This window comes from Carassius auratus, chromosome 50 (assembly GCF_003368295.1).
Source record: "Carassius auratus strain Wakin chromosome 50, ASM336829v1, whole genome shotgun sequence".
Taxonomy (NCBI): Eukaryota; Metazoa; Chordata; class Actinopteri; order Cypriniformes; family Cyprinidae; genus Carassius; species Carassius auratus.
In genome coordinates this window covers 6,834,326-6,857,103 of record NC_039292.1, presented here as the reverse complement: position 1 = coordinate 6,857,103, position 22,778 = coordinate 6,834,326, and the positions used below count along the sequence as shown (strand labels likewise).

The following is a 22,778-nucleotide window of genomic DNA, read 5'->3' as shown; positions in this document are numbered from 1 at the left end:
GTTATTTGTGCTTACCATGGTTTATAGTAATCATGCATGTTTTTTTTTTGTAGTAAAACCATGGTTAATTTATTAGCTAATTGAATATGTTAGCTATTTATGAATATATTTAATATAAGTATCCCTGCTGAAAAAATAAAATTACAAAAAAAGCTGGTCTCTTAGCTGGTCAGTCAGGTGGTCTCCCAGTCTTAACCAGCTAAAGAAGTGGTCAAAACCCCTCTGAAACCAGCCCTATATATAGTCTAAGTATTTTTTTTATTCATTTTTTTTATTTGCACCACTGAGATCGCATTGTAGATGGAGCTACCCAGACAGAACAAATAAATGCTAATCTGCCAAAGAAATGTCCTATAGCTCATTGTTTCTGGAAGACACATTTTATACATTCCCTGGAAATCAAAGCCATGACCTTGGTGTTGCTAGCACCATGCTCTAGCCAGTGAGCTACCTTTTAAGGCATTTATAAGGCACTGTTTCATTGTGGAGATCAACTAAATGTTCTCATTAAATAGGCCTACAAATGCAGTATATATAGTACAAACTAAATGGACAGAAAATCTATTGAAGAGATGTGACGACTTTCCAAACATAAACCCTTCAGCCAAACTTTCACATAGCAACAAGTAACCTGCAGAGCTTAATTCAAAACGACAGATTGCTTTGCCTTGGCAAGACTTGGTTGATAGCGTAAGATTCAGATCTTCCATTTATAGAACAAAAACCTGCATGCGATAATTCAGTCTTGAGGAAACAATAAAAAAAGAAACACCTGTGTGCAGGGTCTATTTTGGGATTGGAGCAGTCAAGGTCATCCATGCGGAGACAAATTGTGTAGGAGGCACGGCTAACAAAGGGAATATGTTAGTGCTTTCCACAGAGCTCGGCACACAAGCAGGTGGATCTAAGAAACAGACCTGCTGAGAGGCTGATGGGAAGAGAGCTAAAAGGCGGGAAAGAAGTCTATCAGTTACTGAAGAGGAGCCATTATACAATCCGGGCACAAAGAGTCAAAAAAAGGTTTATGAGGGAAAGATGAGGCAATACACTGTGAAGAGGTTACGGTATTGGCAGTCCTTTGATAGCAAAACAGTGGTTAAAGATGAGAAAGAAATCTTACTAAGAAAAAATAAAATAGAGAAGTAAAATACTTATTAATTAATAAATCCTTGATTCAGTTTTTGTCTTTTTAGCAATAATGAAATATGAGAAGGTTTGTCAATAGTATATTTTACGATTCTGACCTTTTTCCTAGAGGTGCAACTTTATATCTTTTTTTTTTTTTTTTTGTCAGCATTGTGAGCTAAAAGGTCACAATTACCTTTTTATTTTATTTATTCTGTGGTAGAAATTGGCTTCTATATATTTTGCTAATTTTAGTTGTAGTTTTACCTAAATATAATTGAATATTTCAGAAAATGCCATGCTACCCTTTTCACAGGTATAAGATGCAGCTTGTCAAAGACAGATTCTCCAAGACTCAATCAGCAGATCTCATCACCTCATCCTCCAGTGCTGTCATGTGACCTTGTCCGCCTCCGCCCTCTTCATCCCACTGCTGCCCTTTTGCAGTTGGAGGCCTGTGTGGCCCCATCACTCTTAGTGTTGGTCTCTCTGCCAAACGCCAGGGCTAAAAATATCTGTGCCAACAAGGCAGAGTGGGTTCAGCCCTCTAACAGGAATAGCAGAGTAGCAGTCAACTGCTGTCTCACAGATTCACTGGAATTGTCAGTTTGTGGCAAGCACAATGCCCTCTCTTTCTCTTTTTCATTTTCTCCCTCTCTGGTTTCCTTCCATACGTTGGACAACATCTCCGTCCCCTAGAATTCATGACATGTTTCAGATCAGACTGCTGCAGAGGGGGGAGTTGTTTAGACAGAAGAACATGCAAATAAATACGCCATGCTGTTAATTTCCTGCAATTTCAATGGTGTCAAAATATGAGCACATACCAAGCACTTAATACCACCCACAGACGCTGCATTAATCACACCATGGACCTTAATCAGGGCTAATTTGACTGATTAGTTCATTAGGTTGTACTGTTAAGTACCTTGGTAAAACATTCAGCCAACAAAACACTGAAAATAAGGTTTTCCAAAAAAGAAAAAAGTTATCTGTTGTGGAAACCCTTATTTGCCAGCTGGGGTTTTGTGGATTACTTCGAAGTTGCCTAAAAATCATCAAAAATGATCCATGCTGAGCCCCGTTTACTTGCATTAGATAAAAATCCTGGAATGTTTTCTCCAAAATCTTACTCTCTCTTTGGCTGAAAAAATATAATATATTGTACAACCTGGACGGCCTGTTGAACGATATATTGGGCAACTTGAATATTCCTTTAACTTAAAGAATTGTGCAATCATGTAATAGCGAAAAACTATTAAATGCATCTATGATGACCCCAATTTAGATAAAAATAAGTGGCATGTTTGCACTGAAAAGAATGTACATTTCTTAAATACATTACAGCACTATTACAGAATTTAGCACCTAGCTAAACTCTATTTTTGTTTGTGCATTGCATTTAAATGGTTTAACTGTGAATTCGCCCCTAAGGTTGTACATCTTATTGAATGGACAGCCTTATTTTCAATCACATTTGGCATCCACATTAAGCGTCAATTTATGGTTATTTTAGACTTTATGAATGGTGTACATTAAATCTGACTAATGCAGATAAGAAATACATGTGTCTCTTTTTCTTCTCAGCTTGGTGAAATCATTGCAAGTCTGAGTCACTCTCTGTTCTACTGTGGTTATGCGAAATATTGAAATACTGTTCAAGAATTTAGAAAGCTGACTATTGCCACCTAGTGGCGAGAAACAAAAAGGCACTAGCAGCCAATTTCAAGCTTATAAATAATTAATCTGATTGCATGAATGCTAAAATGCTTCAGATTTGCTTTGATCAAGCTTTGAAAATGCTAAACAGTCTGATGACAACCTTCAAAGTGCAACACAACTGTTTCACTAATATTTTTCATTTCCTAAGACAGTGGCAGTGAGACCACAAATGGGCGGGGATACTGTCGAACCACATGGGCGCACTGTCATTGTTGTTGTGCATCAAACAGGCCTCCATTTACAAATTTAATAGAGTGCTTATATAATGTCCATGAATGAGAATTTAATTCCTTTTGTTTTGGCTTCTGGTTAACACTTCCTATACTGACACTACACACAACAAACACATCTTTTAAGCCTGCGGTTTCTGTGCCTGTGTAACAGATCTTCGCACAAAAGCTCTGTGACCAACTACATTTAATTGAGTTTTATTAAATGTTCAAACAGCATGAACCGTGGGGATTAACATTAATGCATGTTGAGAGCCTCTGTGTTAACACTGTCAGGAATATTTATTTATGTGTAATTTTAGCCCCCTTCTTGTGATTTCCAGTAGACCTATTATTATAAAGCACAATTATAAGAATTGTTCACATTAAAAGCATTTAATGCTGAATAAACTGTCTTAAGCATGTATGCAAACATGAATACTGACTCACACTTTATTTTATATGCCACACAAAGAATAATTATATTTAATATTGTTTAATAATAATGTGTGTTTGTTTAACAGATTTGCAGTCGTGCAAGTGCATTTTTCATAAAGACAAAACATTTAAAGCAAACACTTATATCCTCTTAGTAAGAAAAAAATAAATAAAATACATTGAAAACCTGTCATACTGCAAGCGAATGCATGTGTTTTAGCTGCAAATACCTGACACAGCATGGTGTTATTCTGCGTTTGAGGATAAACTCCTAGATCTCGTTCTCCAGAGAAGGCTTCCCTGAAAGTAGAGAGAGAAATCAATAACTTGAATCATTAGTCTGGCTCATGTGGGCAAATTATATAAACATTAATTGGATATGACAGAGAGAGATTTTTTTTAGCTGTTTGCATTAAAAATTGTGTTGTTGTAGCCAAGTTGGTCAAGAAAATCAACCATTACTGTGTGTTCTTACTGTAATACAGCTGTGCATAACAAAAAATCTGATAAAATGAAATTGTAAAATAATAAATATGCTCTTATTTCTGTTGGGGTTGATTTAGTGTTTTAATATTGGGTCCCTGAGACTTCAATGATGTTAATAATGAAAATAATACTAGTCATTGTAAAATTAAATCTCAAATTGTTCTTTTAAATTCTCATAATAACATCCTCTGACCTAATCAAATCCAAACAGGCAAAACTGATTAAATATATATATATATATATATATATATATATATATATATATATATATATATATATATATATATATATATATATATATAGCTATCTCTGTTTACTGCAAACTAATCACGCTGTTTTTAATAACATTCTTTATGGAGTCTGTCTGATTTAAAAAAAAGAAAAAAAAAAAAAAAAAAGAAATATAAGTCTCTACCTACATAAAGCAACCGAAGGATGGTATGCGTAACGTGCCAATATTTAGTGTTTTTGACATCATCCATTAAACTTAAGAGTAATCATTTGTGATCATTGCCGCCATCCTCTGGCCTTAAAGGAGAAAAGCGTTGGAATTAAATATGTACATGTGCTTCTGACTGTCATAAATAAAGTGACAGAATTGGATATAAACTGACAGAACCATCATGAATCATTCTCAGGTGTTAGGAAATATAACAACATTTGTTAAACATCCCCAGCGTGCCTTTAATATGAAGATCCGCACTTTCACACATGCGCACTCGCCACATGGTGGCAGCACTGCACCAGTAGACATACCGACTGAATTGTTTTTTCCAGCCTTCTTTCCGGTACAGGGGCTCACCGGGGTATAACCCACCTGACTCGATGCCTATTAATACAGACAACGCTTCACTTTCATCCATAATGTGATTATGCCATCCCGGGGCGCAAAACGATACCCCCGACCGCAACCTGTCAATACGAATCTCTATGTGCCTATTGTACCGCCGGGCACGCGTTGTGTTCTCCCTGTCCCCTGCGGCTAGGGACAGGTCACATAAAGATTAGTCGGGTCTCCTCTCATCAGTAGGGGTCCCATCAGGAGAAATAAGCTTCTTCCAGGGAGGTGACTATTATAAACAGCTGCCTCCTTTCATTTTGTGTGCTGACACACGGTGGTCTAATTTTGCCTCTGGATCTTTCGGCACCATATTGTTTTGCCTGTTTTTTTTTCGCGCCTACTTGATGTTTTGTTGTTTTTTTCGCTCGTGCGCGATTTCTTCTTCTTTCAAATATTAATAGGTCTTACTTATTTTTCCTCCGCCTCTGTTTCTGTCAGATATGGCTGCTGTGATACTTGGGCTCAATCAGAGATTATTCACGGCGCTCTCGATTCAGACATGAATCGACATGAATGAATGACATGAATGACATGAGGCTTTGTTTGCCTCGTGCCTCTCTGACAGAACCAGCCCACGCTTCACCTTCGAACGTGCCTCTACGTCACAACGTGTACCGCACTCTTCCTTTCTGTGACGCTTGCCTGTCCTTAATTATGAACAATTAACGCGTGGACGCAAACGCGGTAAAGCATCCTACTTCTAAATGGCCATACCCTGGAAAATAACATGACAAAACCACACACAGAAAAGGCACGGCATAGTGCAGCAAAATAACCCCAATGAATGTTATAGTACTTATCAAAGAAGGCAATTCGCTGATATTTGTGAGTTCTCTGAGCACATCTTCTTGAAAATAATTACAGCGGTAATGACTTTTTCCCGGTAATGCTGGGAGAGAAGTGAACAGAAGCCGGAGACATGTAGGCCGATCAAATATCCACGGCCAGGCCTCCCGGTGTGCTCCCCTCCGCAGCCGTGCTACGGTCCTATATCTACACGGCTGATAAACCATTAGCGAGAGTCGTGACTCACTCGTTGATCGTAGTGAAGAGCGCTAGCGGCCAGCCTGGCCCAATACTTCCAATTGTTCCCTTAATATCTGTCTAATGGCCTCCATTTAATCTAGGGAGGATGATTATTACGTATCCGTCCCCCCTCCCTTTTCCTCTGGCCGAACACACACACAAAGCCACAGTCCTAGCAGATGAATACATCTCGGTCATCAGTGTAAAGTAAAACATAATTAGTGCATTTTCCTCCAGTGCATGAGTATGCTAATGAGGTAGCTTCGCTGCTTAATTTGAGGTTATGTTCAGATAGCTACATGCAGCGAGGGTGTTTGGAGGTTTGTCTCGGCCCGGCCGGGTGTTGTGCGATCTCTGTGGTTTTCTTCAGGTCCATTGATTGGAATGTTATGCGCTTACTGATAAACTGAATGGAGATTATTAAGCAACTTTTAATTAGACAAAAATCTGGTAGCCTTTATGGTTCTTATACCAAAAAGAAAAATCCTAGGCCTACTGGTTTTCCTGCCTGGCCAAGATAGTTAGGCTTTTCGCACAGGATGGTTACCTCTAGTCACTTGTAGTAATTTCTGAGACTGTGATCTTAATCACGTGCAAATCGGCCACGTCTGTAATTTGTCAAATAAAAAATCCCCCGCAAAAGACCTACCATATTTTGTTTCCTGTGTGCCTTTTTATCCATCTTTCGTGAAGAATGGAGGCTGCACTGGAGTTTTTTGATAGTATTTTGGGTGCCGGGTCATATCGCTATACACCATACAACTATACAATTTGCAGAAAGAGAAATCTGAAAACCATCAGAAGAGCGAAAACAAAGAATGTTTAGATGGAGATAGATGACACAGCAGCATGCCGTAAGAAACATTCATATCTGGAAGTTAAGTCTGTAAATTTGAGTGAAATCACAGGCTTCGCTTAGTGTGAATGTGCCACACGAAACTCAGATTTGGGGGGTCATTTCTAAATCACACTACTAATACTAATCACGTGCTAAAAGGACTTAAACTGTTTCTATGGTTCAAGATGGGGTTTGTTCAGCTAGGAAAATAGCTGAAAACTAGCTTGGTTGGAATGGGAGACTGGTTAAACCATCTTTAACCAGCTAAAACCTGAATTTTTTTAAGCATTCTTTCTTTCCTCCTGTTACGACCCTGTTTAGGGACCAACATAAGAACGCCGTTCTGAAGGCAACAAATACCACAGTGACCAGGGAAAAAAAGTTTTAATATAATGGTAAACGAATATAACCAAAAATAGGAAAAACAGCAAAATATGCATTTAAACATTAATCATGAATAAGGACTAGTGAGCTAACTAATCTAAGATACCACTAACTCAAACGTTAAGAAAACTTCCTAACTCCCATAGAAGAAATCAAACACAGCAAGTCTCACTTACTTATGTTTCTATGTCACAATCACTCACCTTCCTTTAACAACAGAATAAGGAAAACCAAAACAAAAAATCCTTGCCTTCCTTCCTTTTCTTTCCTCTCTTCTTTCTTCTTTATTGCTTTCAACGTGTTTTCCTTTATACCTTCTTTTTTGTCTCCCAATTTTGTCTTTCTTTCCTCACTCATTGTTCATCCTGTTTTTCTTATTTTTATCTTCCCTGTGCAATTTTGTCCTCTTACTGTCTTTCATTCCTTGTTGTCTTCCTTCCTTTTGTTTTCTTCCTCCATCCTGCTTTTTGTTTTCTTTCCTTCTTTTTTGCCTTCCTACGTTACTTCTTCCTTCAAACCTTCCACTTTTCCTTCTTCTTTCCAGTTTTTTTTTGTTTTCCTTCCTTCCTGTCTTTTTCTTCATTCTTTCATGCAACTTTGTCTTTTTACTGTCTTTTTCCCCTCGTTCTTGCATTCCTTTCTCTTTCCTTCTGTTTTCTACCTTCCCCCATGTATCATTCTTTGTCTTTCCGTCTTCCTTCTTGCCTTCCTTTCCTCTTACTTTTATCTTTCTTTCTTTCTTACACCAGATTCAGGTGAGGCGCCCGAGAAGGAAATTAAGTCAGTCCCACACTCACTAGAACAGCCATGGGGCTCGGTGGACATGCACTAGCTTGCAAACCTTCATTCACAATTCACAGCCGGCTTAAAGCTCCCGTACAGCTTGACAAAACTCGAGGAACAGCAAGCTCTAGTCAAATATATTTTGTCAATATTTAGGCTTGTTCCGCTTTTTTTCGCCTCAATAAAAGTTTCATTTTATTGAGTGTCTTCACAGAGGTGCTCATAGAAAATGAACTGCAACTCTCAATCAATATTGGTCATATGAAGGAAAAGTCTACCATGGATGATATTAAATGTTGACAGAGTGTTCAAAACATGAGGTACAAATATTGTGCCAGCATTTGGATACAAAATATGAATGCAGGGTTGGATTTCATTGTCCTCTTAGTTTAAGATACTGTTTGAGGTGGTTAAATAAAACTCACAAGAGAAACACAGACTCTGTATGCGTCGTTCAAAACTAGCAAAAATCTCACAGCAAAAAATTCATATTTTTAAGACAGAGTATGTAAGTAGAGTTGGGTGATTGAAAAGTCTTGTTATTCTGCTCCATTCACGTTCTTTATTATCTCTACTTGATCAAACACAGAGTGTCATATAACTGTAATAGAAGATAGCAATGAAGCCCATTCAGATGAATGAGTAAAAATATATATCACACCAAACATCACATTATTGCATCATGACCCAAATATTGCTATAATACCTTACCATATGTGTATATGTACCAGTTCAATTGAAGCTCCATTTATCTGGAAAACAAAAAAAGAATTGAGCCAGTGTTTTGCAGATCCAGAACAATTTTTGCAGGCATGTTGACTTGGCTTGACTCCAGTGTCGCTTATTTGTTTAGTTAGTTGTTCATCTATAAAAATGGAAGCACACAGCAGAAGCCGTCTGTGCTATTATCCCACTTAACCATGTTTCCAGCATTTCAAAAAATAATATCATCCAATTCATGTGGGCTCATTAGCTCCAACTATGACCTTATGTGCGTTTTCAAAGCGGGAACAATGAAGGTAACACTTTTATAAGTGCTCTTCACTCTGCATACTCTAACAGAGAACTATCAAATTAACTTGTTTCTTTGGAGCGCAGGTCTCGGTTAGCGTACCTGACACATGTTGCGGTGCGTTATTGGGGCAGTTACCTTTCAGACATGTGCTGTGGAGTGAACAGGGAAAGGTTAGGAGGTTTCATTCACCAGTTAAAAATAGTGGAGCCTCAGTAATGGGGGAATGATCATTTCCACCGTGCAGCAAGGTCTTCGATGGCCGCCGACAGCATTAAGGGGCATAGCAAGGATGTGGGGTACTTCAGAAGAAACTAATCAGACACAATACATCTCAGTGAAAAGGTTTTCAGGTTTTGAAAAAGGCTGCAAATGGAAATGGAGAGCAGGAGAACCTATTTAGAAACATCTCTAAATGTGTGTGTATATATATATATATATATATATATATATATATATATAGCGACCAATGCACATTTTGTTAAGGGGTTGGCGAAGGTCCTATGTTCATTAATCAGAAAGATGGATAGTAATAGCATACATAAAACATCTGCAAGAACAAAGCTTTTGTATGGATTGGTTTTCACAAATTAAATATGAATGACCTACTGATTTTTTTTTATATATATATATAAGCATGATAGACATGATTAGCCATAACAATCAAAGTTCTTTGATTGGGAGGCATACATCGATGTGTTATTGACGTATTAATGTTTTAAAATGTCTGCTATACATTCATTGTAAGTTGATGCTGAATGCAAATGTTTCTGGTTTGGACCAGAATATGGGTGAAAAACTGCTAGTTTTGATGTATGCATCTCAGTATGACTCTGTATAAATTACTTGTATGTGACGCATACATGAATTCACACTCAAGAAAGAACAGTGACACAATCTCCTTAAGCTCCTGGTCTGTTTTTAAACTCAGTGTCCACTAAATAATCTCTGGAGAAGGATTTACCTTTTTTTGTTCCTAAGCTGCCGATTCTCAGAAATGATAAACAAACATGGAGTGGTAAATGTTTATAGCATGCTATTTATACTGAACAGTCCATTTAAATGAAGAAATTTGAGCAGAATTTCAAATATTGTGAGTGAATGACAAATTTCAATATAGTGTTAAATAATGTTATACAACTGAGGGTTTCCTTTGGTCAGAAGTGAATCGTTGAACAGATACATTTAAAAATCTAATAAAATCAGTGTTCAAACCCTTGCTTTTGCCTTACTGCATTGTTATGGTAAGCCTGTGTGTGTGTGTGTCATTATGATGATGTGTTTGTGTATCCCCTTTTTTAAGGTATGTTTTCATGTGCAGCCTATAAGGATAACTCTGTATACGTGTGTGTGTTTTCCATCATTTCACGCACTTTTTATCAAATCTAACCTTGTAGAGTTCCCACTGAAAACTTGCAATCACAATTCAGAAATCATTTAAAGAATCTTGAAAATAAAATAGGGCTATAAAACTAAAAAAAAAAAAAAAAAAAAAAGCAACACAAAAGTATCATTAAAATTTGGAAATGAAGATGTTTTGTCATTGCATGGCATCAGACGACTTGAATATAGCACACAAAACATATGCTGCTTTTTATCATTCTGGAGCCCTAATTCACATTAATTTTACAGTAAAAATTATATTAAATAATATTAGCAGCTTTTTAAATAATGCTCACTCTCATAAAAAGTTACACTTAATACTTAATATTTACCCTTTAATTAATAACTCTTATTTATAAATGATGATTAGTTTTTTTGTAAATTAATTTGAAAGCACATTATATAAGATATATAACATTTAATAGTATATTTTTACTGCTTGTGACCAAGAAAGTAATGAAATGAGGGGGAAAAAATGTAAGATAAAAAAAGACTCTTGCAACTTCTATTTAAAATTGACACTGCATACATTTTTTATTTCTAAGTTAAGGTCACCGCACAAATTATTTTTTAACAGGATTTTCAAATATTAAATGGTAGTCTAAAATCTTTAGGATATTTAAATCTTCAAGATATAATTTATATATCTGGTTGGACCTCTTCCTCTTTTTTGGTTATGAAATACAGGCAGTTTTATGAATGTTTAATGTTAAACAACACTAAGTAAGTCAGTTAAAATTTTTGACATTTCGATAGATAATTTTTGTGCCACCTGTTCTTTTGTTTTGTCCTATACATAAATCACAGTGTCATCTGCGTGTATGTGAATATGTGCATCAGGACAAATACCTGGGAAGTCATTCAAGAAAAGTAGGGGTCCTAGGGTAGACCCCTGAGGAACCCCTTTGGAACAGTCTCTTAAAGAAGATATGTGTTTTAATCGGGGTGCATCCAAGTTTCCTTGATTTAAGGTCAGACTCTATCCATTTCATTGTGTCTTACCAAAAATGTAAAATGTTATCTTTTAGATAATTGGATATTATGATTTAGCGTATCAAATGCTGTTTGTAAATGAAGGAGCACAGCACCCACAACCCCTTGTCTAATTTTGACTGCACTTGCTTGATAAAATAGCATACAGCAGTTTCTGTCGAACACTGTTTATTAAAAAAAAAAATCACATTTGCTCAGTTTTTCTACTATTTTACACATTAGTGACAAAACCTTACAGGTATCTAAATGGTACATATTTTTACATTTTGAAAGGGTAATGCCTCAGTGGTACCTTTTTTCTGAGAGCGCTGGAAAAATTATAAAAGCAGCTGGTTGATTATACAGTATATCAAGAATAAATAAATATGCATTGATATACAGCAATAGCAGAGTTTTAAAAGAAACACAGTGGACTGCACATTTAATTTGTACATTATGCAATGAGTAACTGCAGAATTAGGTGAATTACTGAACCAAACATCAAACACCTCTGAATGATGATGTGCTCATCTCACTTGGGTGAAAATCAGTGTAGGTCCTCTCTATTGAATTACACAATAACACACGATGCCACACCAGAGCAGGGCCTTTCTGTTTCATATTACACTGACTGCTGTCTAACAGGTGGCCAGCAGCCCATAGTCGAGGTTGAAATAAGTGTGATCTTGTAAGGTCTCACTTTATTCTAACCTAAAAACACAGAGATTGAAATGTAGTCTAGTCTGCCAAAGGAACGCCAGAAGGGATAGGCTAAATTCTTCTAATGAATACATACATTTGTTGCAGATTGTTACCCATTTTTTTCCAGATTACATTGGGCACCTTGTTGCCAAGACAACAGCAATTAGCAAGAACTGGGTTACCAGGCAGACAGTGGCTACAACAAAGTACACATCGTAACCATAGTAACCATGGTCAGACCAGCAGCACGGGCTTGTCTTCGCATTGCATGTGGTAGGAAATGTATGTGTTTTGGCCTTATATTCTCATAAAGCTAGATAACATGACATATATGCTGCAAACACTAACATATGGTCCATGACCTCCTCTCGTAGTTAACCTCAGGTTAATGTTTTATCAAAACATCTGACTGACACATGAATTTGTGTTGCTATTTGCACTGCCCACTCACCGTTAATTCAAACATTGACCTTATTTGAAACCTTTTACCTAGTTTGAAGCTAATAGATATGTAAAATCCTTTATTTATAGATAGAGGCGGCCATTACTAAACATGCAATCATCTCTTAATATAACTAATATATATCTGTGATAATCTGATATATCTGTTTACATCTTATTTGCATATAACTTAGATCATACAGCCATAGATCTGGCACCATTGTAAAAGAAGGAAACAATTTTTATATTTAAATGGTGCAAAAATAAAATGGAAGGTTTCTTTTTCTTCCATGGAGTAAAAAAAAATAAAAATAAAAAAAAAATTAAAAAAAGGTGATTGTGACTTATTCCCCTCACAATTATTTGTTTTGTTTCGTTTTTTCAGAATTGACAATTTCCAACTATAAAATTGGCAGGTTTAAACTTGCAATTCTGAGAATTGTGAGATATAAACTTGCAATTACGAGACAAAAATAATAATAATAATAATAAAATGAATAAAAAAGCTTGTTCCCGCCATGGAATAAAAAGAAACTATACAGTATATATGTTCAGAGTTAATAAACCAATACTGAAAGTGTTCATTACATTGGTTCATTCAGTGAAGGATTCGTCAGACTGATTTAAACTGATAAACTGGATTTAATCCATTATTGTTCATGATTCAGATTACGCTGGTTGCACTGCACCTGTTCTATTTACTAGAACCAACTCAATCACTTGTAAATTGCTCATGCATACTAAACCGTTCATGCTATATGTTTTTGCATGCATCCTGTGAGGACAGTTCAATAGAAAGATGTGTTTTAATGTTGATGCATACATCTTTTGATGTACAAACTGAACTGTAAACTCACATTGTTTGTAATTAATTTGATGCTGCACAGAATATTCACCAATGCTGAATCTTATATGAGTCACTTGTTTCTGAATCATTTAACACTGGTTGTGCTGTGAATTTTATTTGCTAAAAAAAATTTTTTTTTGTTATCTTAATAAGCAAATTACATTGTGTTTTCTCTCTTTTTATATGATAGGGGTCAGTTTTTTTTTTTTTTTCTCTCAAACCACACACGGCCCGAACCAGATCCCTCCCATTGTCATGTCCAGAGGCTTTCCCCAGGTGTCCAGAGGGCGTCAGAATGTGTTCAATTAGCTTGTGTAACCAGAGGCAGGGCGGACACTTAATCCCACAGCACCTGCTGCCTCTTCACGGGTTAACCCCAGTCAGCCATGTCACCGACCGAGGCAGGATATCACACGTTAACCCAGCTCAGTGGCCCTGGATTTACTTGGCCGTCTGATTGGACGTGATCTCCAAGCTGGCCGACCGGCAAGCAGCTGGACACCTAATTAGGCAACCGAATAAACCCAGATGAAATTTTTCAGGTGATACGTGCCCTCTCTGCATGCTAGGTTGCTGCCATTTGTGCAGACTTAATTAACACAAAATAAGTGCCTGATTACAAGTTTGAAGAGTCTATACTTACAAAAAGTAGAAAAGTATTACAGGACCATCAAACACTTGCCACCTGTGTCGTTTCAAAGGCTAAGGGGCACAGGCAAATTAAAGACACAATGTCAAGTATTACTGAACAAAGATATATTCTAATTATATAAAAGTACTTGTGTATATAAAAGAAACAGAAGTTAGGTGGATTTTTGAATAGGCACATAATAAAAATACTGTTATTGGCCATGAAAAAGATACGGTCTTATAAAACAAGTTTATCTTTTGTGACAACATGCCCTAATAGTGAAATATGTTGCTACACTGTATGGGGTAAGTTGTCGCAATGGAAGCTGCCATTAAACAGCCTATTAATGGCTTCTGAGTAAAATGTAAACATTAAAATAAGAATATAAGATCAAAGTTAATGGGACAGCAAAAATGTAAACAGTAACAAAATATGAAACCAATGTTTTGGCCAACATTGTAAGAAAATCCATTAGAATGACATCACAACTTGTCCAGAGCTCACATTTATGAAAAACAAAAACAAAAAAACAGTTCAAAATATTAGTAAAAAAAAAAAAAAAAACTTTATGTAGTTGAGTCTTGCCTGATTGTATGCCAGTATTTTGTTTGCTTGTTGACCAAAGCACTATTTTAATTTATACATTTAATCTATACAATTAATTTAATATTACTAAGTCTTAAAAGTATGACTTAGTCATAAAACAACAAAAAAAGCTATTTTAATTTGTGCAATTAATTACAACGAAATTGTCTTAAAAAAGTCATGGGTGCATAAAAAATATTTATAAAAAAATATATTACATATAAATAATAAATTAATGCATTTATTTTTTGCATAAATATTTGTTTTGTGTGCACTACCATTCAGCAGAGCCAACATGTATATAGTTTTAAAGGGCAAGCATGCTAAAATAAAGAAAGTGTTCTCAACTGAATTTCAAACAACTATTAATATTATTTTTAATTTTCTTTCTGCATTAACTAGTCCATGAGTACATTTTGATGAAAGTAAATTCTAATCTTAATCCTAAACAGAAAAAAAAAATAAAAAATAAACTTGGATTCAATAGCTCTCATACAAGTTAAAGTCATTCAAAAGTGAGAACCAACCAGCCTATTCACGGTCATCTGAAGTTTTAAATGGCAAAATACTTCAAATTATTCTAGCCAACTCCAAATTAGACCAGAAGGGATTGTAATTACATATCATAAAAGACTTTGTGACAAGTTAGAGAAGAATAACACCTAGGGAGGTAGACAACTGACCTATGCAATGAGCTCTGCAACTTTACATGCGGCAGAGCCGACCGATGCCGCTATAAAAACCCATGAAGCAAGATGAAATGTCAAGCTACTGTACTTTAAATGTTCCTTCTAATAAGTCATTAGGTTGGAGAGAAGTGCAGATTTTCATTTGACGATACACAGATATCCCATGTTTTGCAAAGAGCACCCATGATGGATGGTTCGGGTTCACTAACACCTTTTAAACTGGAGCGATAAAGACTGCCATGAAAGACGCACTGTCTCTTTCTAACAGCGCAGGCAGCCACAACAATGACAGCTATTAAAGCTTGTGACCAGGTCGGACTGAAAGAGCGTGGCATAACATCTCTGTCGGCACCAATTTTGTTGTGGTAAATGTTTTAGTTCTTCTCTCTCTTTATCTAATTAATTCTCTCATGCCCGGGGCAGTGTGGATCAGTTGTGATGGGGACAGGTCACCGCGACGCATAATAGAAACACAAAAGAAGGAAGAATGTGATGGAAAATGTTGAATAATGCAATCTCAATTCACAACGTTTCACTTAATTTTCTCCTCAATCAAGTGTTCCGTACATTTCACCTTTTTTCTCTCTCCCCTCTCTTTTTTCCCATGCAGCGCAAAACTGAACTGATTGCAAGGGGGAAATTATAACCCTGGTACGATTTTTTTGTTCCGTATCGCGGCAGCACCATTACAGATGAATTAAATGAGAGAGAAGCCCTACGAAGCACAGTCGACACCCTCCCACTCCCGCCCACGCCGAACCCTAGGATCACACTTTTAAATCCAGTCCGCGGCTAAAAAGCATTCATTCCTGCGTTCAGGGGCCCCACGCACAACCGCGCCTGGAGCACCTACAAGAACGCGGTCATCTTGCTGGACAGGGGAAATTTCTGTCAGTAACTAGCGGGATATCAGGCATTCGTATTCATAAAGCCTTGAGAGAATGATTACACTTACAGTAGTTGCACTTAGGGGTCCACTCCAAAAAAATGGCACTCTGCGGAAACTCAAGAAAAGAAAGCTTTTAGACCGGTGGGGGGAGATTTGACATGCGACTTTCCCACCGAGATGGGCGACTCCAAATACGAGTCATCGGAGATTTACACGTTCGATTTATTAGTGCTAATTGTATTCTTTCTTCATTATGAAGAGGGAAAAATCTTTCCCCTCTGTATGGAAGCAGAAACGCTGGCGTTTTAAAGCCGTCGCAATCTCCGTATTGAAAATTGTCCATCAATCAGCGCTGAAGTGCTTGTTAAAACAGATGCATTTTCTTCAACCTCTGCTCTATCAACTGAACAATCGTATTCCCACAGGGAAGCCTCTCACTTAGTAAACTGGCTATAATGAATCAATTTCAGAATTAGTTTTTGTTGTTATTATTGTTGCATTAGTGTTGGTGTGGTGTTGTGTGCTTCGAACCCACCTCCATTTTTTGGTTAATGCTGGTTGACTATGTGGGAGCCGGCTTGGTAATGGAAGCTGAACTATTTCATTAGGCTCTTGAGGGAGAAAACTGCTAAGAGGGGGCATTAGCATACTTTATACTTTCTCTGCTATCGACAAATGGCAGATGACGGATGTGAACTGAGAATATCTTAATGTTCTGTCTGTTTAGACTATGTAGAAAAACTAAAACATCTGTTTTGACATTAATCTTTCACCTTCAGTGAGAAAAGACAGGACTATACTGTAATATCAATAAAGCATTTTATTTTGCACATTGCATTTTAGTAAAAGAATAGAAAAGCTAAGATATCACATTTGAAATAAATAAAACTTTTATATAAAAAGGATATGTAAAAAGAAAACAAACAGAGATTTGAATCCAAACTGAGTCTCTCGAATTGCACGTCTCTACTCACACATGCATTATCATACGCATCCATGGCGCATGTGAAAGTTGACGACGTATTCAGCATTGGTGCGCTGTACAGAGATGGCAAAGGGCTCAAAGGGATGGAAGGTGAATGCGACCAGTCTCCTGACCGCATGGTTAACGGGTCTGCCCAGCAGGCCTGCCTGGATCTTAAATTTCAGCAACCCAGAGTCCCTCGCGTAGAACCTGCAGGAGGAAAACAAAAGCAGTAGCAGTTTATTACGCTGCCAAATCGCATGTCGACAGTAAGAAACCAGTGTGTCTTACAGCATAAGCAAACCGTTGTTTGGTACATCAGAGAATTATTGTAAGAAAAATTGTGGGAAATTTTCGAGAGCTCTCAGGAAGTGTTTTAAAGATCGCCTGTCACGGTATGAAATTACACTTCAGTTGCAAGAATTAACAAGGAAGTTGATGCAGACCTCACGCTGGGCCTCATTTTTCACTATACTGGGCATGCACTCCAGCCTCGTCTTTAGACTGTGCATATGTCTATATTTAAGCCTGCAAGGAGATAATAATAAAACTCTCTAAAAGTAACAAGTAAATACACAAAAATAATATTCCAATGAAGTGTCATTATTTGCACCAAAATATCTCACCATTGCACAACTTTTGATAAAAATTTCATTTCTGAGGTGGTGGTTTTAAGCTCAGTGGTACCGTATGGGATGATCGCCGCAGGTCTTTGGCCGTTCCATGACGGACACCCACTTGTCATCATAGCTGAAGAGGGAGAGGTCCAGATACGGGCTGCTGCTGTAGGACTGAGCACTGATGGGCAGCTGCCCGAGAAGCCTCCTGACCGCCTCTGTATGCCCTCCGTATTTGGCATTCACAATAGTGTCTTTAAACCTGAGCGCAAACAAACCAGTCCATAAACCAGAAATGATTCTTTATTGAAGTTATTCGTTCAGCAAGGAAGTATTAAATGGACTTCCTATTCATCAATCCCTATAAAAAAATGATCTTGATTTCCACAAAGTTTCCTTCAACCTTCATAATAATAAAAAATGTTTCTTGAGCAGCAAATCAGTCTTCATGCCACACTGAAGACTGGAGTAATGGCTGCTAAAAATTCGGCTTCACCAAAGAAATGAATAATATTTTAAAATATATTAAAACTGAAATGATTATTACTGTTTTTACTGTATTTTTAATTGAATAAATGCAGCCTTGGTGAGCATAAGAGACTTCTTTAAAAAAAGAAGAACATAAATGGTGCATGAAAGAACTATGCCTGAATGAAGTTTTTCAAAAAGTTTCAGACCCTTTAAGCTTTGTTCGTTTTTGAACCTGCATTTGCGAGGTCTACATAATTAGGGTTTTTAATATCAAAAGGTGCCGGCATGAGCGAGTTCCCACCCAATATGTTGAGTGGCACATTTACACTGAGTCACTGTTATAGCCTTTTGTGAGACAAAGTGAGAGAGGCCTCCTCTGGCTCAACCATCAATTGCTTGATATTTATATCTCACCTGCGCTGCACCTGACGGGCAAAGTTGTTGCTGGAAGCAGAGCAGGGGAACTGCACGGCCTCGCTGTGGAGCGTGGCGTTCCGGAATAGGTCGCAGAAGTTTTCAAAAAGCTCCAGATGTTTGTCGGAAGTATTCTCGAAAACCGCAATAACTTCAGTGGTAAGCATATTGTAAACCACAAAGAAAGAGGGCTAAAATGAAGAGGAGAATTGAGTAGTAAGGTTACACAATATTTTACTTCTGATCCACCAACCACGCAACACAAACCCCACCTGTATAAAGATTCACAACAACGAGTATTATATCTTACACTACCAGAGATTAGCGGATGACGCCAGCAAGGGCATATCTGATTCAATCTCCTGTTACTGCAGTGCATTTGGGTGAGCTGGTGGTTTGTACCTGGGAGGGGTCAGTGACCCTCAGCGTGACCACGTCTTCACTGGTGTACTTTATGAACAGGTGGTGTTCATCCAGGAGCTGCATCTTCCACATGCGCAGCTGCCTGAGCTGATCGAAGAACTGAAAGAACCAGCGTTTGGCCATGGCGCTGCCGTCCTGCTCTGCCCTTCTCCACAGGTACACCAGCAGACGGTGCTTTAGGGAGTTGATGGTTTTCTCCTTATACAGACGGGAGAAACCGGGCTGGCCTTCAGCCTGGGCCTCGGAGTAAACCGCAGACAGTGTCAGCAGGTCATCCTCGTAACAAAAACGACCAATGGTGCGCACGTCAAGGAAGGTTCCTTCTGGTGTCACCTGGTTAGAAGTTACATTTTGTTTAGCAATTAAGGGGATTTTTTTTTTTTTTTTTTGTATAAACAGTAGAGAACAGTAGAGGGACTGGGACACTCAAGCCTACCAAACTAGATTAAAATGTGCTAATGAGCACAATGACAAAATAAATCAATTTAGTTCTTTAAACAAATATGTTACATTTTTAAGTATATACTGGAGATATTTCAGAATATAAATTTTATATATGTTATAATAAAAAAAATATTTCGGTCTTTACTGGCATTTTTGCTATTCATATTTGGCCAAAAAAGAAATGACAAGAAACTACGTGATGGGATTGGAAAAATGACGAGGTAAATTCAAACCTGTGTTGCCTGCCTAAACAACATTTAAAATTATGTTTTAATGTCATTTTTATAAACAATTATGTCAATAACGTTTTAAATATATATCTTATAATGTTTAATATACATCATACTATCATATATACTACAGTATTTATAATATTTATGTTTCCCCAAAGATTTGAGAAATTAAAATACATTATGGAAAAATTTTAATTGTCTTACAATTTTTTTCTAATAAACATGTTTTTAAAAAAATGTCCATATTATTTTTTATACATATACTATAGATTAAATATGTACATTATAATATAATATTCTAAAGAAAATTAATTAATTAATTAATTAATTAATTTGCTACTTAATTGGCTTAATTGTTGGGTCCCTTGGGCACCATGGGCTGATAAATTACATTTATTTTGATAAACAATTATGTCAATAATATTTAAGAGGCTATTTTACTTAATACTTAAGAATTTTTTTTTTTACTTATTTCTCTCTTTTTGGCATTTTATTTTCTGTTTATACTAATACAAAAAATAGATAAATGGCAAGAAATTAAAGGTATCAACTGGATGATGTAACTGGAAAATTATGCAGGCCAAATTCAAACCTGTTGCATCAACGACAATCTGTGACTAACCTATTTTGATAAACAAATATGTCAATAATATTTTAAGACTATATTTTGTTTATATTTTTTAAATATACATCACTCTCTTTTTTGCCATTTTGCAGTTTGGGAAACAAACTGACAAGAAATGGTGAGGATAAACAGAAATAGAAAAACAAAAAATACAACATTTAAGACACCGTTCCAGGTGATTTGTGCTGTACAGTGAAGTCTTACAAACTTACCTGAAAGACATGTATGGTCTGTTGCTGCACAGAAAGCACCGCCAGTATATTTCTGTACAGGTACAGTCCCTGATTGTGTGACAGAATGATTTTGTCACACTTAAAAGTGCGTGTATCACACAGCCGGCCCGTGTGCAGGTCTATAATGTGCAGCGAGTAGTCCTCAAGAGGAGAGCGTGGGTTCGGGGTCACAGATTCATTGTTTCTATACACCTCGAAAAAGTGTGGATGAGGTTCTTCAGGCAAGTAAGCTGCTGAGCCGACGATCACATAACGGCAGTCGTCAGTGAAAAGACTGCACTCTCTATTCAAGTGCTCACCGTTGGAGGCCACATTGGTGATGTGGAGAAGGGAAAAGAAGCGTTCAAAGAGTCTGCCTCTGATGTTAAGGGAGCGCTGGTCATTCTCATTGGCCAGTGTTTCTCCCTTCTGACCCTGAAGAAGATCTTCAGCAGCTTGGCATCCTTGGTACTCATAGATTTCCAAAGAGTCTGATCAGAAGAAAACGCAATAAAGCATCGTCCGTCAGGAGAGAACTTACGCAGGAAGCAGGGCGGCTTCTCTACATTCACCACTGTGAAGTTGGGGAAGAGGTTCTGGTGGAAGCAGCGCACACAGTACCAATGAGCCCCGACTGGACCAGAGCAAATCCGTCGCCATTCTAGCCGGTGGACCACGTTCTGGTTTTGGATGCGTCTCGGCTTCAGAGTGGGGAAATCGTCCTCTGATGTAGTGTTGAAGTGAGCAGACATAATAACAGCTTTTCCACTGAAAATTAGGAATTAAAACATTAGAAGAAATAATAATAGAAATAATAATAATCAAGTTAATAAACGCAATGCATATAGAGCAGATCTTTCTACAAACTTATTTTACATAATATTTTATCTTTATATAACAAAAAGGCAGCCATGATAACAGCTTTACCACTGCAAATGAGAAATTAAAACATTACTGAAAGAGATCATGAATGCGAATCAGATTTAGCCGTTCTCCCTACAACATTTTATTATAAAAATACTGTATGTAACGTTAACCTAATATAAAATAAAATAAATAAGCCAAAAGGCAGGCAGACAAATAAATGCAGAAATTGACAGACATTGCTCCTTAAAATTCATTTGTTGATTTATTTGTTTTATTCTACATTAAAGCTTTAAAAGAATAAGCTCGTTTAAAAGTGATTCATTTAAAACCTCAGTATAAACACATATCTTACCTGTATTTCCATTTAAATACTTCTCATGTTAATATTTATAACTCTCTGAGAGCACAGGCATGGCCAAGAGACAACCTACACCCGCGTCAAATAAAGCACATAAGCGAAAACCTTTGAAAAGGAGGTGTAATGCAGTATAAAAGTTTATTTTGCAGTGTAAACAAGCTCTGTACGTCTATACGCTGTCTAAACGCCGGAAGTAGATCGCATTCGGCGAGCTCTGAGTATAAACAGTGGACATGAGGCGCAGAGAGTGTCTGAGCGCCCCCTTCAGCAGCGGCGAAATAGCGCAACTGCACCTCTGGGTGAAAATGTAAGCTCTGGGTATCCAGGCTGCTAATCGGTTTGTTTTTCTGAGGATATTATTACTTTCAGTGACATACGAGCAATGATTTTGGAAGAGTTCCCTGCTTAAAAACAGTTGAAAACAAACTAAACTAGACTGCTCTTCTCCCAACGTGGTCAGGGTGGTCTCTGAGCTGTGTTAGAATGGTTTTGGGCTCTTTTCAGAAGAGCCCAAAACTATCAGAATATTAATCAGAATTTACTTTTTTTTTCTTTTCTTTTTTTAATGTCTTGCTCAAGGTTGGGTTTGTGCGAATGCTACAACACTGTTGAGCTGGTTTGCTGGTCTAAAGTGGTCTAGGGCAAGATTTAAACAGGTTTTTGAACACTTTCCATATGGTCTACATGGTTTTGCCCTGGTTCTATACTGTATGTTGGGGAAACATTGAAAGCATTAAGAGCCAGAGTGAGTAAACACAAATCTGTCATCAGCAAACAGAACACTGATCATAATCACAGCACTGAACATGTGAAATGCACTGGGATTGAGAAGGTTGTGAAGCTCTGTTGTGATGGAGACATTGACCAAAAATTATTACTAAGGAAGGCATCATTCTTCTTTTTCTTCTTGGTACAATATTTATAAAGATCATCTTTGTGTCTGATGTGTTATTGATCCTATGGTTTCAGTTGTTTTATGATGAGTTAAGCTGGACTTTATTGTTTGATTCAGCAGCAAAACCTTATAATAATCACATATTGTGTAAAATTACCTGATGAGCAATGCATTGACACACTAAAGGCTTTTAGCCGAAACACCTGTTTGCATTTCCCCTATTGTAAACTGGATAAAGAATCTTTAGAGTGC

General features: G+C 37.1%; 1 long non-coding RNA gene and 1 pseudogene across 1 annotated transcript; both read right to left on the bottom strand.

Annotated features, from left to right (window-relative positions):
• Nucleotides 1–1,272: 1,272 nt before the first annotated feature.
• LOC113066437 (uncharacterized) lies at nt 1,273–6,461 on the bottom strand. The gene is made up of 3 exons (XR_003279162.1): nt 5,230–6,461; nt 3,725–3,794; nt 1,273–1,820 (listed from the first exon to the last, which is right to left on the bottom strand). It is a non-coding gene; the product is annotated as an uncharacterized LOC113066437 (long non-coding RNA).
• A 9,862-nt stretch (nt 6,462–16,323) lies between these two features.
• LOC113066820 (DET1 homolog) lies at nt 16,324–21,840 on the bottom strand (annotated as a pseudogene).
• Between the last annotated feature and the right edge of the window lie 938 nt (nt 21,841–22,778).